We start from the raw sequence: 14283 nt of genomic DNA on the forward strand, positions 1-14283 counted from the left end.
CAGGCGCCGTGAATTTCAGATCTACGATGCGCGCTCCTTTGCTTCTCGAGCCTCCAGATTCAATTGTAAATTAATCAGGCGTACACCGTCAGATGATCGAGAAGTTTGGTCAGATTACTCATGAGTCTATGGGCTTTCCAAAGGTACATCCAATTTCTCGATCGGAGCTCCCATTCGGAAACACCCAATTTTTTATTGCGTTCATTTTATAAGTAAACCATCTCTAAATTTGGCAATGGTTTTGAAATTAATAGTGGCTATTTTAGAGACGATTTTATCTACAAATCATCTCTAATAGTAGCGATGGTTTTGTAAATAAATAGCCACTATTTTAGGGACAAATTTATATGTAAACCGTCGATGTTTTTAGCGTCATTTTAAAAAAAATTAGTATATAACTAAATGGCACGTGTCATATTTAACTGCCTCTATAATTAATAATAACTCATATACGTATTTCGTCATTAACAGATGAATAATACCCAGAAGTTTTGTTCGAGTCACAACCTAACAAACATTAATTGTACAACATCACCAACAAGTACTAGTGCCCAATCATCCAATAATAAATGTTCAATTTTTTTACAAAACCTGAACAGTGGAACACAAATAAGAAATTAGGAGGGAGCTATGAGGCATGCGTTTCGTTTGTCCTCATCTTAGTCGAACAACAAGAAATCATCATTGTCATCTCCGTCACCATATGTGCCAGACACGTGCATAAATCACGGATCTAGAGAGGATTTCTTTTTTTGTCAGTGTCCAAACTCGCAATTAAGGCACGAACGGTCTATTTTGATGACCCGATTATGTCACGGAACTGCACATTCTCGTCCCTATGTTGACACACCTTATCTCTCGTCGCTTCCATTTCCACTCTTGTAGCGGCAGACGATCTGCTCCGAGTGCGTGTCCCCTGCTGCGCAGTGGCCTCATGATACACAACAGCCACCTGAGTCCCTAACACATACACTCCCCTTTTCCCCTGTTTTTTTTTTTTTTTTTTGTATTTTGCACAACTCCAGCTACCTGAAGATATAGCTAGTTCATCTCTAGGCGTGTAAAGGGTTGCCTGAGAGTTGTTAGCACCTGATGCGGATAACAAGAATCGATGCTGAGTTCGAACGTCTCCTACATTATCTAACACATCAATAACTTTATTATATTTCAAATCAAATAAGAAAAAAATGTAAAAACAATGTGAAATAAGATATACTTACGCTGAAAGATCTAGATCTCTCATCAACAAATTGCCCCGCTTTTTTGGTGTGCGCCTTGTAATCATATGAGTTGGGCTATGTTAGAATAGGTTTTGGTGTTTGAAAAAACTGTTTTAGAACATTAATCAAACTCCATAATTATAAAAAGGAACTTTCAAGGTATATTGGGTGTTGGATTTCAAACAAACTCCATGAATCGTTTCAATTGAAGGAGGATAACCAAATATTTACTCATGACACCTCGTACAAATCCTATATCACAAATAATTTGGATTATAATCATGAGATGAAATTTTTATGTCCAATGTTATATTAAATAAAAATATTGACTTTTAAACTTTCTTCCTCAATTATATTTTAAAACTTTGCTACCAAGCTCAATTTTATAATTTGCACCCAAAATAGTTTTATTTAAAACTTTAAATATCATGCATCACTTTTAATCAAAATTCGCATAATGGTCATATACCTCCTTAACTTTCATTCGTAGGCTAGTCTCGATTCCTTTCGTCACCAGAATTAAACCGATCCTGAAACACGTTAAAACTAACTTGCAACCATTAAACATAGATAAATTACATAATATTAAATAATTTAACACAACATTAAAAACATATTTTAATATCCCAAAAACTCAAATTTGAAATATAAAATCTAATGTACAACATATAGCACGAAATATTTTAAACATACTTTTTAAAAAATTCTTTAAATAAAATAAAATTATTTAATTTAAACAAAATTTTTAAATCACGATTAAATGAAATAAATTCATTTCAAATTTATTTAAATTATCTTTAATACTCGTGAGTGGATTTATCGGGTATGTGTGTAATTTAATATATATATATATATATAATAAAATTTACAAATATGATATTTTTATGAATGCATGATATAATTAAAAAATCTATTCATTTCATTTACTAACAAATAAACACCAAATTATTTTGGTGTTTTAAGAAATTGGATGAGTATTTAATTAAGTTTTTTATATTAAAAAAAATTGTTCACTTTATCTACAAAAAAATTTCGATCTTTTTGGAAAATTGATCATTATATAATATGCACACACTTTGTCAATTTTTTATTTTATCATAAAAATTGATTTTACATAAACATCCTCACAAAATTTATTATTTGGTGATTTAGTCTTTTAGAAAATTGGATGAGTATTTATTTAAGATTTTTGTAAAAAAAAAAAAAATGGTTCACGTTATATACAAATAAAAATAAAAACCATTATGATATTTAAATCTTTTTGGAAAGTTGATCGTTAATCAAAAGTAAACAAACCAAAAACACAATTGAAAAACTTTGACAAATTTATTTTATAAAATGCTACGATGATTAAGGTTTGATAGTCTCTTCGATTCCATCGGCGGCTTTAGAAATAATAATCGATTTGTCGAAAAAGAGGAAAATGGGATTCTGGAATTCTCACCCCAACACCCACTGCCGTGGATCTGGCACCTGGTAGATGATTCATTGCTTAAATTATTATTATTTTTTTTCTTGAATTTCACTTTCTATCCTGTATTTTAATCTTATTGAATTATGTTATAGATGTCCAGGTGATTTTTATTTAATTTTGTTTCGTGACTCCAGCTGTGGAAGACGACTTCTTCAGTGGGAAAGATCGCCATTGTTTGATGGTAGTTATGCTTGTTAGATTGGTATTTGTGTTGATTCGGTGGTCAGCATAATTTCAAATCATTTTGAGACTCCCATATTGAATGAAAGTTGCGTGGTTCTGCAAATAATGAGATCTGTAATTAAAATGTTGAACTTGGGATTATTCGTTAAAAACTTTCACCTCTTGGGACGAGTATGAATAAGGAAATAAGAATTTTAAAGTAATTTTTAAAATTTATGAACCATCGAAAGTCGAGGTTGTACAGCCGTGTGAGCAATAATTTTTTTATGTTTGTATCGAGTTTGATATACGCTTGCCTTTTCTTTTGTTTTTTTCCTTTGTTGGAGTGAGGAGACATTGATACATAAATCAAGCCGATATTATGCTAGATGGGAGATAATGGTTGATGAAATTTCCGATTTTGTGAGCATTTGCGCACGATGGTATTCAAAGCCACTTAAGAAATATTATAGTTGTGTTGAAGGCATTTGGTTGTCTTTCCCATTGTCTTGAGCCTGTTCTTTGTAATTTTTCGTCGACCTTTTGTTTATTATTATATTATTATATGTGGTTGCCTTGCCCAATTCAGCCGAACCAACACTCAGGGTTTGTGAGGAGATAACGTTTGGTGATTGCTTTCTATACAGTGACAGCTTTATTTTGTGTTTAGGAAATCCAGTTGTGCATTTTTAAGGGCTCATTGCAGTAGTATGTTTTAGTAAAGGTTCCTTTTTGCCAGGGACATCTGGTTGACCTGTTCGGCTATATTTACACATTTATTTTCACTCTGTGATATTCAAATGAGAAGTATTGGTTGCTTGTAGAGTGCATACAAGATACTCTTGTTTCGGTCACCCTTGTTGCAACTTTAGCCGTTTATGTATTCCTAGGTACTGCTACAATTTTACATATCTACTTTGGAGCATGTTACACTCACTTATGAATCTAACTTTCATCTCAACATGTCTGTTAAAAATATATGCCCCCAACTGAGATTTGATTCTGCTGTATGTGCTTTAATAAGAGAAGTGCCTTTAATATGTGGTTTTTTCATTCCGATTGATTTTTAATTTTTGGCACAATTTTGATGGGATTGTTGGCTTAAGCGTCGCTTATACCTGATATTGTAACATGGTAACATATAGTCGAATGTTGACTTTTGCGGTTCATCAAATATCATCAGTCATTTAGTTTTTGGTATGGCTAGCTCCCCCATGTCTGCACTTGGTGTGTTAATGTGGTGCAATTCTTTGTCTTTGGCATTATGTTCCAACGACAGACACTCAAGTTCTTTTGCCCGATTTTGCTTCTGTTTGTTGCTGAATTTCTTCATGGCATCAACTTGTACATTTCAGTCACAAATGTAACAATACTGTTTTGTTTCAACAGTCGTGCGTGTGGGAGCCAGCATGAAGTAACAAAAAAGTATTGGCTGATGGTATGCCGACGGTGTTTGCGGAGAACTACCAGGGGAATTAGGTATATCAAGGTAATGTTAACTACATTTCTCTCTTTCACTATGCATATTCTTAATCTGTTGAGAGAGTTAGTTTTGGGATTTGTATGTCATAATATTTTTACAAACCTGACATTAGCATCTAAAATGGCCGATTCATAATTAATTAAATATAAATAAATTACGGAAACTATGACTTTTTACATCTACTACCCACCCTTTTATGTTACTACATTTTGGTTTTGCAGCATGGCTGAATTTTCGATAATAGTGGATCGCGAAGAAGCCTACGGTTATTCTCACGCATTCTGCTTAGTGGGGTCATGAGAAAGGTTGTTTTGATCAAGATTTGTGATATTCTGCTTAAGTTTGGATAAGTAGTGTTTTAATTTTTAAAGGTAACAATAAATTTTAGTCGAGTATTTTGGGGTTTTTTTAACTAATACTAATATAAGACGCAGACTTCTTCATTTCATTTCCAAAGATATGATGGTTATTTTTTTATTGTGAGAAAGGGTCTATGTATTTAGTTAAAATTAGATAAAGTAATGTTTTTGACATTAAAATTAATATTTGTCGGGTCGGATTGGACTTTTATCATTCATAACCCTTTCAAATTTACATATAGTGACTTTTATCTTTCATATAATATATATATATATATATAATATACAATTCGAATTTTTGAAGTAATGATCTTTCTAATCGCAGTTATCTTTAATTTTTTTAAAGTATATATCTTTGCATCAATCTATGCATGTGTAATGCGTTGTGTTGCAAATTGTTTGGAATCCATGGAAAAGGTCTTTCATATTTTATATAATCAATGTAACAACTAAATCGAACATATTTTGAGAGTGCGCTAACTTAAAATTCAATAATTTTGAGTTAGTAAATCTACTACTCATATCAAAAGTGATAGAATTAAATTGAGCAACTATGTACCTATAATTTCGAGACTCAATAAAATTGATTATAAATTTAAGCTCTTTAATTTATATAATTTATATATTAATTTTATTAGTTTCAAATTTATTTCACATAAAACTTGGAATTGCACTTTTGAAAAGATAGATATAAAATTGCTAAAAGAAAAATTAAATAATTAATTGACGTAGTTACTACACATGAATCAATTTTTCATAAATAGTTTGTAACTAGAGTTAGAAAATTTTCACGCAACTTCTTTAATTTTATTTTTTGTCTTTAAATCTCGTTCATTCTCTAATGAATGATAATATATGTATATCTATATGTGTGTATATATGTGTTCTTATTATTCAAGTTCCAAATCAACGGTAAAGGAAATCGTCTATCTAATTTTATAAAGAAATGCATTTTATCTTTTATATTAAGTTTATAAAAAAATGCATTTCATCTTGTATATTAATATTTTCAGTTATTTATTTTATTGTATTTATAATGTACCAAGAATTTTGACATCATCTCATTTGTGTCATAACTCAGATATTTCAAAAAATAAAACATCATAAACATGAGTTTATTAATCACTCAAAATTAAGATCGATTCATATGTGACTCTCGTTGATTAGTATTGAATTATCTATGTGATGAAGGAATTACTAAAAATTCAAAATCAGTCACATCCAGTCCTATACAATCAAATTATATAAACATTCTCATTCAAATAATTTTGTTATTAACAGTTTGAATAAGATTGATTTATTCATAATATAATGCACATCTCTAATAATTTTAAATAACCCAATTTTAATTTTTAATTACTGACATATTTATATTATTATAATTTAAATATCCTCCTGTGTATAACATTTATATATTGTGTATTAATATAATATATTTTTGGTATTTATTGTTTATTTTGTACAAATTTTTATTTTTTTTAGTAAGTATACTTTAAATTTTTTACAACTAGACTTTTAAATTTAAATAATATATAAGCTTATATATTTTTATTATGTTATTAAATTAAATATTACTAATATTATTGTGTGTTTGAATTTTTATTTAATTGTTTGTTAAATTTTTTAAAACAATTTACATTATTCCTCCTAAAGTGTATAAAAACTCATTCACTTTCTTTTTACTAATTGCCGAAGAAACTTGAAAATTTCCGAACTTCTAGCATGACACCACCTGATTAACTAGTCCAACCTATTTTAATTACTATTTGTCATAAACCACCATGGCCTATCAATTAATTCCTACCCGCTAACTCACGTTTCTTCCCTAGACTAGGTGTATAAATTTCATCACCCACTTTCATTTTTCTATTCTTGTATTAGAGTAAGGAAGTATTATAGTTGTCACCAACCCATACACCCATGCACCCCTACAACAACTACATTTCGTTTTTCCCAACCACAAATCACTTTATCCCCTCCCTCTTTAGTTTTAGTATCCAATCGTTCTTTCATAAGCAAGGGTCTAAATATCGGTGTCTCTTTGCCGATGAGATAATGGAAAATCCATGGTGAAACTAGTAGTTGATGACGCCCAAGATTTGTAGCCGTTGAAAGACCAATGAACACCGGAAATGGTCTCTTTTGAGAGGAGATGCATGATATTTTGCACTACTTGTGGATATTTAAGGATTCTCTAGGGCTAGGCCATGAAGTTGATGATGATTCACAACAGTCTTCCAATATATGAATATGAAATCGAGGTAAGTGGGTGTTTTGTTTATTGTAATGAAACTCTGTTTTTATTTTTGATTCTAGCATGATTTGTTTCACGATAAACACTCTGTTATTTTCTGGTGTATCAAAACTTGTGAACTAGTGGTAGAAATATATATTCTAAACACTCTGCTCTATTTCTGTTAATTCTGATTCCTCACCCTTTAGAGGATAAAGATACAATGGGCTTATATCAGTTAGCCACAAAATTTGCAAGCAACTTGGTACACTGCCTGAAGTTTATGTTTCTGAATTTCTGAAAGAATAAGTTTCTGTCTATGTACTATGTTATATTCTATATATGAATGAAATCGTGGTAAAATGATTTTAAAAGAATGATGGGAAATTTCCCCATTAACTTAGTGACACCCATATCACCCACCCACCTGAATCACCCATCTTAGATAAGAACAAAAAAGAACTAGAAGAAGATGAGCAAATTCGGTTTTGGGTTGGTGAAGAATACCAACAAACTATGGATGTGTAGTTCTGTTTAGTTTCTGTTTTTATTTAGTTGTATTAAGCCGTTGCGTATTTATTTAGTCATTCTCAATTAAGGATTGTGAAGACAATTAATTTTGAGTTTATGAAAGACTATGTAATTTCAGTTTCATGAATGAATAGACTGGTCATTCCGAAATTCTATACTCCGAGGCTTGTTGTTTAATGTGAAAACATTAAATAAAGTCGATGTCAACTAACCCCGATTTTAGGGTGACATTTATACAACGTTGAGAAAATCAAGAATGAGAAAAGCTAGAAAATCAAATGATATGACTAAAATAAGGAATACAAATGTTATGGAAACTGAAATTTGCTGAGAATTTTGCAGTGTTTGTGATGCGATCATGGATGACTCACATGTTGTTCGAGTAGCTAAGGATCCGTTGGAGATACCAAGAGGATCAGTTACGAGAGACCGAGCTAGAAAGTTCAAGGAAGCACTTCAATTGTTAATGGCTGACTATCAAGACGACATTGGAATGCTTGGAAATCACTCTAAATGAAGCTATAATGTTATTGAAGTCCATGGGGATCAAGGAAGTTAAGAAAATATTGAAGAAAACTCAGAAATTCACTGTACAGTTCGAGCCTCAGGCGCGCCCGCGCCCTGATCTGCGAAACCTATGCGCGCCCGCGCGTACGAGTGTTGAATTTACGAAGAATATACGAAGCTTCAGCGCACCCGCGCCTTCATCTTGCGCGCCCGCGCCTTCATCTTGCGCGCCCGCGCCGTGTTCCTGCGCACCCGCGCGTGCGTTCGTTTCACACAATGAAGGTGTTTGTGTGTGTTCGGGAATTTTAGTATTTTGTGATTATTATCCTATTTTGAGACTTTTAAGCCTACTAGAAAACTTCTAGGAGATATTTTGATATCTTTAGATTTATTTTCGCAATATCTTTTATTATTTTGAGTTGTAATATAAATACCATACGAATATTATTTTGAATAATTCATATTCAGTTTATATACAAATTATTGAAATTCTCTCTACAATTTTATTCAAAGCTTTGTTTTGGCTTTTCAAATCAATCTTTTTCCGGTTTAATTACATGGAAGCGTTTGTCGATTGATTTCTCACTGAAGATTGCCAGATACAAGTTATCTGAAAGTTTTCTTTGGTTTAAATTATTCTTGATTTCTGATGTTAATCGTACCGTCGATTAAAGGTGGGAATCCAAAATTTTATCAATTTTACTTGTTTCAAAGATTGGGAAAAACTTTGGATCTTTTGTTTATTGATTAGAGGGTGCGATTCAATTTGTAATCGTGTTTGTTAATCTTACACATCAAGATTCATATCATTTGGTATCAAAGCCAAGGTTTTGAATCAAGTAAGTATCTTATCTTCATCTGTTCTTCGTGTTCGTCGTTCTTCATACTTCGTTCTTCGTCTATCTCATATCAAATTTCTGTGTCGACTCTTTCAAACTTGTTATTCAAGTCTCATGTCTTGTGCTACAAGTTATAAATTGAAAAAAAAATATCGGTAAAAAAAAAGAGAAGACCGAAATTTAGAGAAAAAAGTGAATAAAAGTAGCTCGTGGCCAATTACTTTGTCTTTATTCATCCTTGAAGCGAGTCAAAGTCAATTTGTCCATAAAATTCCCTACTTGTGTTTGTGCAATCTTTGTGAGTCAATTTTCAAGCGTCTAATTTTGAACTTGAAGGTTTGAATTTTATTTTACAAAGCAAAGCCTCTCCAGAAATTTGAGTAAAAAAAAAGAGTGATTGAGTGATTTGTTTGGAGTGAATTGTGAGAACTTGTGTGAGGAAATTTATTACTAATGATTTTATTGCAGGTACCATGAATCCTAATAAATATGTTAGTGAAAGTGTGAACCAAGGAATTTTCAAGGTTCAAATGGAAGCGTTGATGGGGCAATTGACTAGGGTGATGAGATCGGAGTTAGAGCCTCTTCATGAGCGGATGAGTAAATTGGAGGAGAGTAGTGGTAGTGGAAAAGAAATAAAAATAGGAAGGGGAATGCTTTTGAAGATGATGAGGAGAGTTTTGATGAGAATTGAGATGGGGAGAGAAGAGTACATGGGGGTAGAAATAGGCGAGAAGCGGTGCGAGGAAAATATACGGAGGGCAGCAGGAGGATGTGAATATTAGTAACATTAACATGAAAATTCCAGCGTTTCATGGGAAATCTGATCCGGAGGCGTATCTAGAATGGGAGAAGCATGTGTAGTTTGTGTTTGATTGCCATCACTATTTTGATCTTAAGAAAGTGAGGCTGGCAATGGTTGAGTTTGTAAACTACGCGTTAATCTGGTGGGATCAATTAGTGACCACTAGAATGAGGTGTGGAGAGCCGCCTATTGAGATGTGGAAAGAAATGAAGCGTGTCATGAAGAAGTGGTTTGTGCCTAACCATTAGTATCATGATATGTACAAGCGTTTACAAACTTTGAAACAGGGTCCAAGGAGTGTGGAGGATTACTACAAAGAGTTGGAGACCACGATGATTCGGACCAACATTGAAGAGGATAATGAAGCTACAATGACCCAATTTTTGTGTGGTTTGAATAGAGAAATCCAAGACCAAGTGGAGCTTCGCCACTGTTTTGATTTGGATGAGATGGTGCAGACGGTAATGAAGGTGGAGCAGCAGCACAAGAGAAGAAGAGCTGACCGATTTCCATCCGGTGGAGGATCATCGACTTCTTGGAACCCAAACGTTGCAAAACGGGAGGACAACAAGCCGGTGTCCAAACAAAAATTTGACACCAAATCGAGGCACAAAAACAAGTGGGTAAATGTACATCTGAAACTTCTAATACTCGATCTAGAGATATTAAATGTTTTAGGTGTCAAGGTGTTGGCCATATTTCTAGCCAATGCCCAAATAAGAAATTGATGATTATTAATGCTTGTGGTGATGTGGAGTCTGAGAGTGATGAGGAAAATTATGATGGTATGCATGCGTTGGTAGATCCTGATGATGAGGATGAGTTTGGGGCTGTTGTTAGTGAGTTATTGGTGAGTAGGAGAGTCTTACATGAACAACCTAGAGAGGAAGAGAAGAGTCAAAGGGAAAATCTTTTTCATACTCATTTTTTTGTGAATGGGAAGGTGTGCAGTCTTATTATTGATGGAGGTAGTTGTACCAATGTAGCAAGTTGCGAACTTGTGAAAAAATTGGGGTTGCCTCTCTTGAAGCATCCTCAACCATATAGGTTGCAATGGTTTAATGACTGTGCCGAAGTGAGAGTTAATAGGCGATTGGTTTCATTTTCTATTGGCAAATATGTTGATGATGTTTTGTGTGATGTGGTCCCAATGCAAGCGTGTCATATTTTATTGGATAGTCCATGACGGTTTGATAGGAGAGTTGTTCATGATGGTTTTAAAAATAAATGTTCTTTTGTAATGAACAAAGAGTCTATTGTATTGTTGCCTATGACTCCAAAGCAAGTGTTGAAGGATCAAATGAAAAAGAAAAAGAGAGACGAGGCCGAAAAAAAGAGTGATAAAAAAGTGAGATGACCTTAGAAAAAAAGAATGATAAAATAAAAGATGAAAAAATATTGAACGAAAAGAGGCTGAAAAAAATATATATATGACCCAAAAGAGTGAGTTGAGAGATGTTATGAGTTTGCATGTTCCACTTGTGTTGATATTTTATAAGGAGGTACTCCTTAACACAAGTGATATAGCCAGAGATCTTCCGAGTGTTGTTGTTTCTCTATTGCAGGAATTCGATGATTTATTTTCGGAGGAGCTACCTCAAGGATTACCACCTTTGAGGGGGATTGAGAACCAAATCGACTTGGTACCCGGGAGTGCATTACCGAATCGTCCAGATTATAGGAGCAATCCGAAGGAAACTAAGGAATTGCAACGACAGGTAAGTGAGCTTTTAGATAAAGGTTTTGTGCATGATTCGATGTCACCATGTGTTGTTAGTACCTAAAAGGATGGATCTTGGCGTATGTGTGTTGATTGTAGAGCTATAAATAACATTACATCAAGTATAGGCATCCTATTCCTAAACTAGATGATATGTTAGATGAATTGCATGGTGCTTGTGTGTTTAGCAAAATTGATCTGAAAAGTGGTTATAATCAAATTAGGATGAGAGAGGGAGATGAGTGGAAAATTGCATTTAAAACAAAGTGTGGGTTGTATGAATGGATGATTATGCTTTTTGGTTTGACTAATGCACCTAGTACTTTCATGTGTTTAATGAATCATGTGTTGAATGCATATATTGGGAAGTTTGTGGTTGTCTATTTTGATGATATATTTGTATATAGCAAAAACATAGATGATCATGTGAAACACTTAAGAGTTGTTTTAATCACATTGCGTGCTGAACATTTATATGATAATTTGAAGAAATGTGTGTTTTGTACAAAAGAACTCGTGTTTCTTGGTTTTGTTGTGAGTTCACAAGGTGTGAAAGTTGATGAAAAAAAGGTAAGTGCTATTCGAGATTGGCCAACACCTACTTCTATTGGTCAAGTTCGAAGTTTCCATGGCCTTGCGAGTTTTTACAGGAGGTTCGTGAAGGATTTTAGCACGTTGGCGGCGCCTATGACTGCAGTGATCAAGAATAACGTTTCATTCCAATGGGGCGAGGAGCAAGAGAAGTCTTTTAATATTATCAAGCAAAAATTAATTAATGCGTCTTTACTTGTATTGCCCGATTTTTCTAATAATTTTGAAATTGAATGTGATGCATCAGGTGTAGGGATTGGAGGTGTATTGATGCAAGGTGGGCGGCCAGTTGCATATTTTAGTGAGAATTTTAGTGGTTCGTCTTTGAATTATCCTACCTACGACAAGGATTTTTTTGCGTTGGTGAGGGTCCTCGAGACATGACAACACTACCTGAGGCCAAAGGAGTTTGTGATTCATATGGATCATGAATCCTTGAAGCATCTTAAAGGCCAACAAAAGTTGAACAAGAGACATGCCAAATGTGTGGTATTTTTAGAGACTTTTACCTAATCACAGAGATGCACAGAAGAAGAAAACGATCATATATCCCTTTTCTACTCAATCCAGAAGTTAGGGAATCACATGGTGGTGGTTTGATGAGATATTTTGGAGTGGCTAAAACTTATGAAACTTTGCATGAACATTTTTATTGGCCACATATGAAGCATGATATTGAAAATATTTGTGAGAGGTGTGTGACTTGTAAAAAGGCTAAGTCTAAGACACAACCACATGGATTGTATACTCCACTTCCCGTTCCTAGTGAACCATGTGTAGACATTTCTATTGATTTTGTTTAGGGCTACCAAAGTCTAAGAAGGGGAGGAATTCTGTTTTTGTTGTGGTTGATCGATTTTCTAAGATGTCTCATTTTATTGCATGTCATAAATATGATGATGCTTCTCATGTTGCGGATTTTTTTTTTAATGAAATTGTTAGATTGCATGACATGCCTAGGAGTATTGTGTCTGATAGAGATACTCGTTTCTTGAGTTACTTTTGAAAAACGTTATTGAAACGACCTTGACTCAACTTTTAAATTAACTAAATAAAATACGGATTTTCAAAAAAAAAAATCGGCATGACCTCTCTGTTTATAATATAACCCACCTGTCACAGACAACAATCAAAATAAAACGACCAACCATACTAAATAATTCAGACCGAGAAACGAACGAAGACCTGAGAATAAGTTACGACAATTCAACCATCAAAATAATGTAACACTTTGATATTTCCATGCCCAAAGACAATCAATGGATATTTACATTTACATTAATCCAAGAAACAGAATAGAAGACTATGCAATGTTAAAATAAACTTTTGCGGAAGACTAGCATAGGTCGGAGGGAATGTGCCATGCCCGCATCGCTGTCCGCTCGATAGAATTTCCCCTCAATCTCAATGAAATATTCCTCACCTGAAAACAATAAGTGTAGTGAGTCTAAAAGACTCAGCAAGAATATGAGAGGGATAACGAGTACTACGTAAATACAAACACACACAACTTAAAAAATAACTGATACTAAAAATACATTTGTTTTGTGCCCTTACTTTAAACAAGTAAATAAACTTCGAAATGAATGAGAGGACATGAAATGAAACATATGCATGGCTAAGTCAACATAATCAATGAAGCTGCATAATTGTATCTGAATCTGTAACTGTAACTGTAACTGTAACTGTGAACTGTGACTGTGACTGTGACTGTGACTGTGACTGTGACTGTGACTATGACTATGAACTTAAATCCTTGATTGTGACTCTGTGATTGGGATCATGATCATGACTGCAGTGCACTATGCCGCAAGGAAGTCAGGATATCTCCCAACCCGTCTTGCCCTATGAGTGGTATGGGAAGCCAAGATTTCTCTAAGTCCGTCCATACACATGAATTTTTGGTAAGGGAAGCCAAGACGTCTCCCAGTCCGTCCAAACACATGAATTTTATTGTAGTCACAACCATCTCACTTCGTTCAAAAAATATTTCTTTCCTTTATTGAATTTGAGACATAGCATGCATATGTAAATATGACGTACTTGTAACTGTTAATCAATAATCATGCATATGACTCACACATGGATGATCGGGATGGTGATTTAGGAACTAAACCAAATGATGGGAACACTAAATCCATAAATTGTACTTAAGACCAAATGGAAGCGGTTTACTCGTAAAATTAGTAGCTTGATCGATTCTTATTCAAAAAGGATTCCGCTTGAAACCACGACTCCATGACACTTAGAAATAGGTAGAGAAATCATCCTTGGAATTTATTTCCTAAGCGATCATTTTACAAAAAAACACAATTCCGAGCAGCAGCCCTTTTGCTTCAAAAATTCTGCACCTAAGCAA

The 14283-nt window shown here is 33.7% G+C and overlaps 1 long non-coding RNA gene across 1 annotated transcript; it reads left to right on the top strand.

The window, feature by feature from the left end:
• The first annotated feature begins 2554 nt into the window (after nt 1-2554).
• On the top strand, nt 2555-4816 carry LOC140867518 (uncharacterized). The gene is made up of 3 exons (XR_012145166.1): nt 2555-2696; nt 4246-4345; nt 4561-4816. It is a non-coding gene; the product is annotated as an uncharacterized lncRNA (long non-coding RNA).
• The last annotated feature ends 9467 nt before the right edge of the window (nt 4817-14283 follow it).

Source organism: Henckelia pumila, chromosome 4 (genome assembly GCF_033568475.1).
Source record: "Henckelia pumila isolate YLH828 chromosome 4, ASM3356847v2, whole genome shotgun sequence".
NCBI lineage: Eukaryota > Viridiplantae > Streptophyta > Magnoliopsida > Lamiales > Gesneriaceae > Henckelia > Henckelia pumila.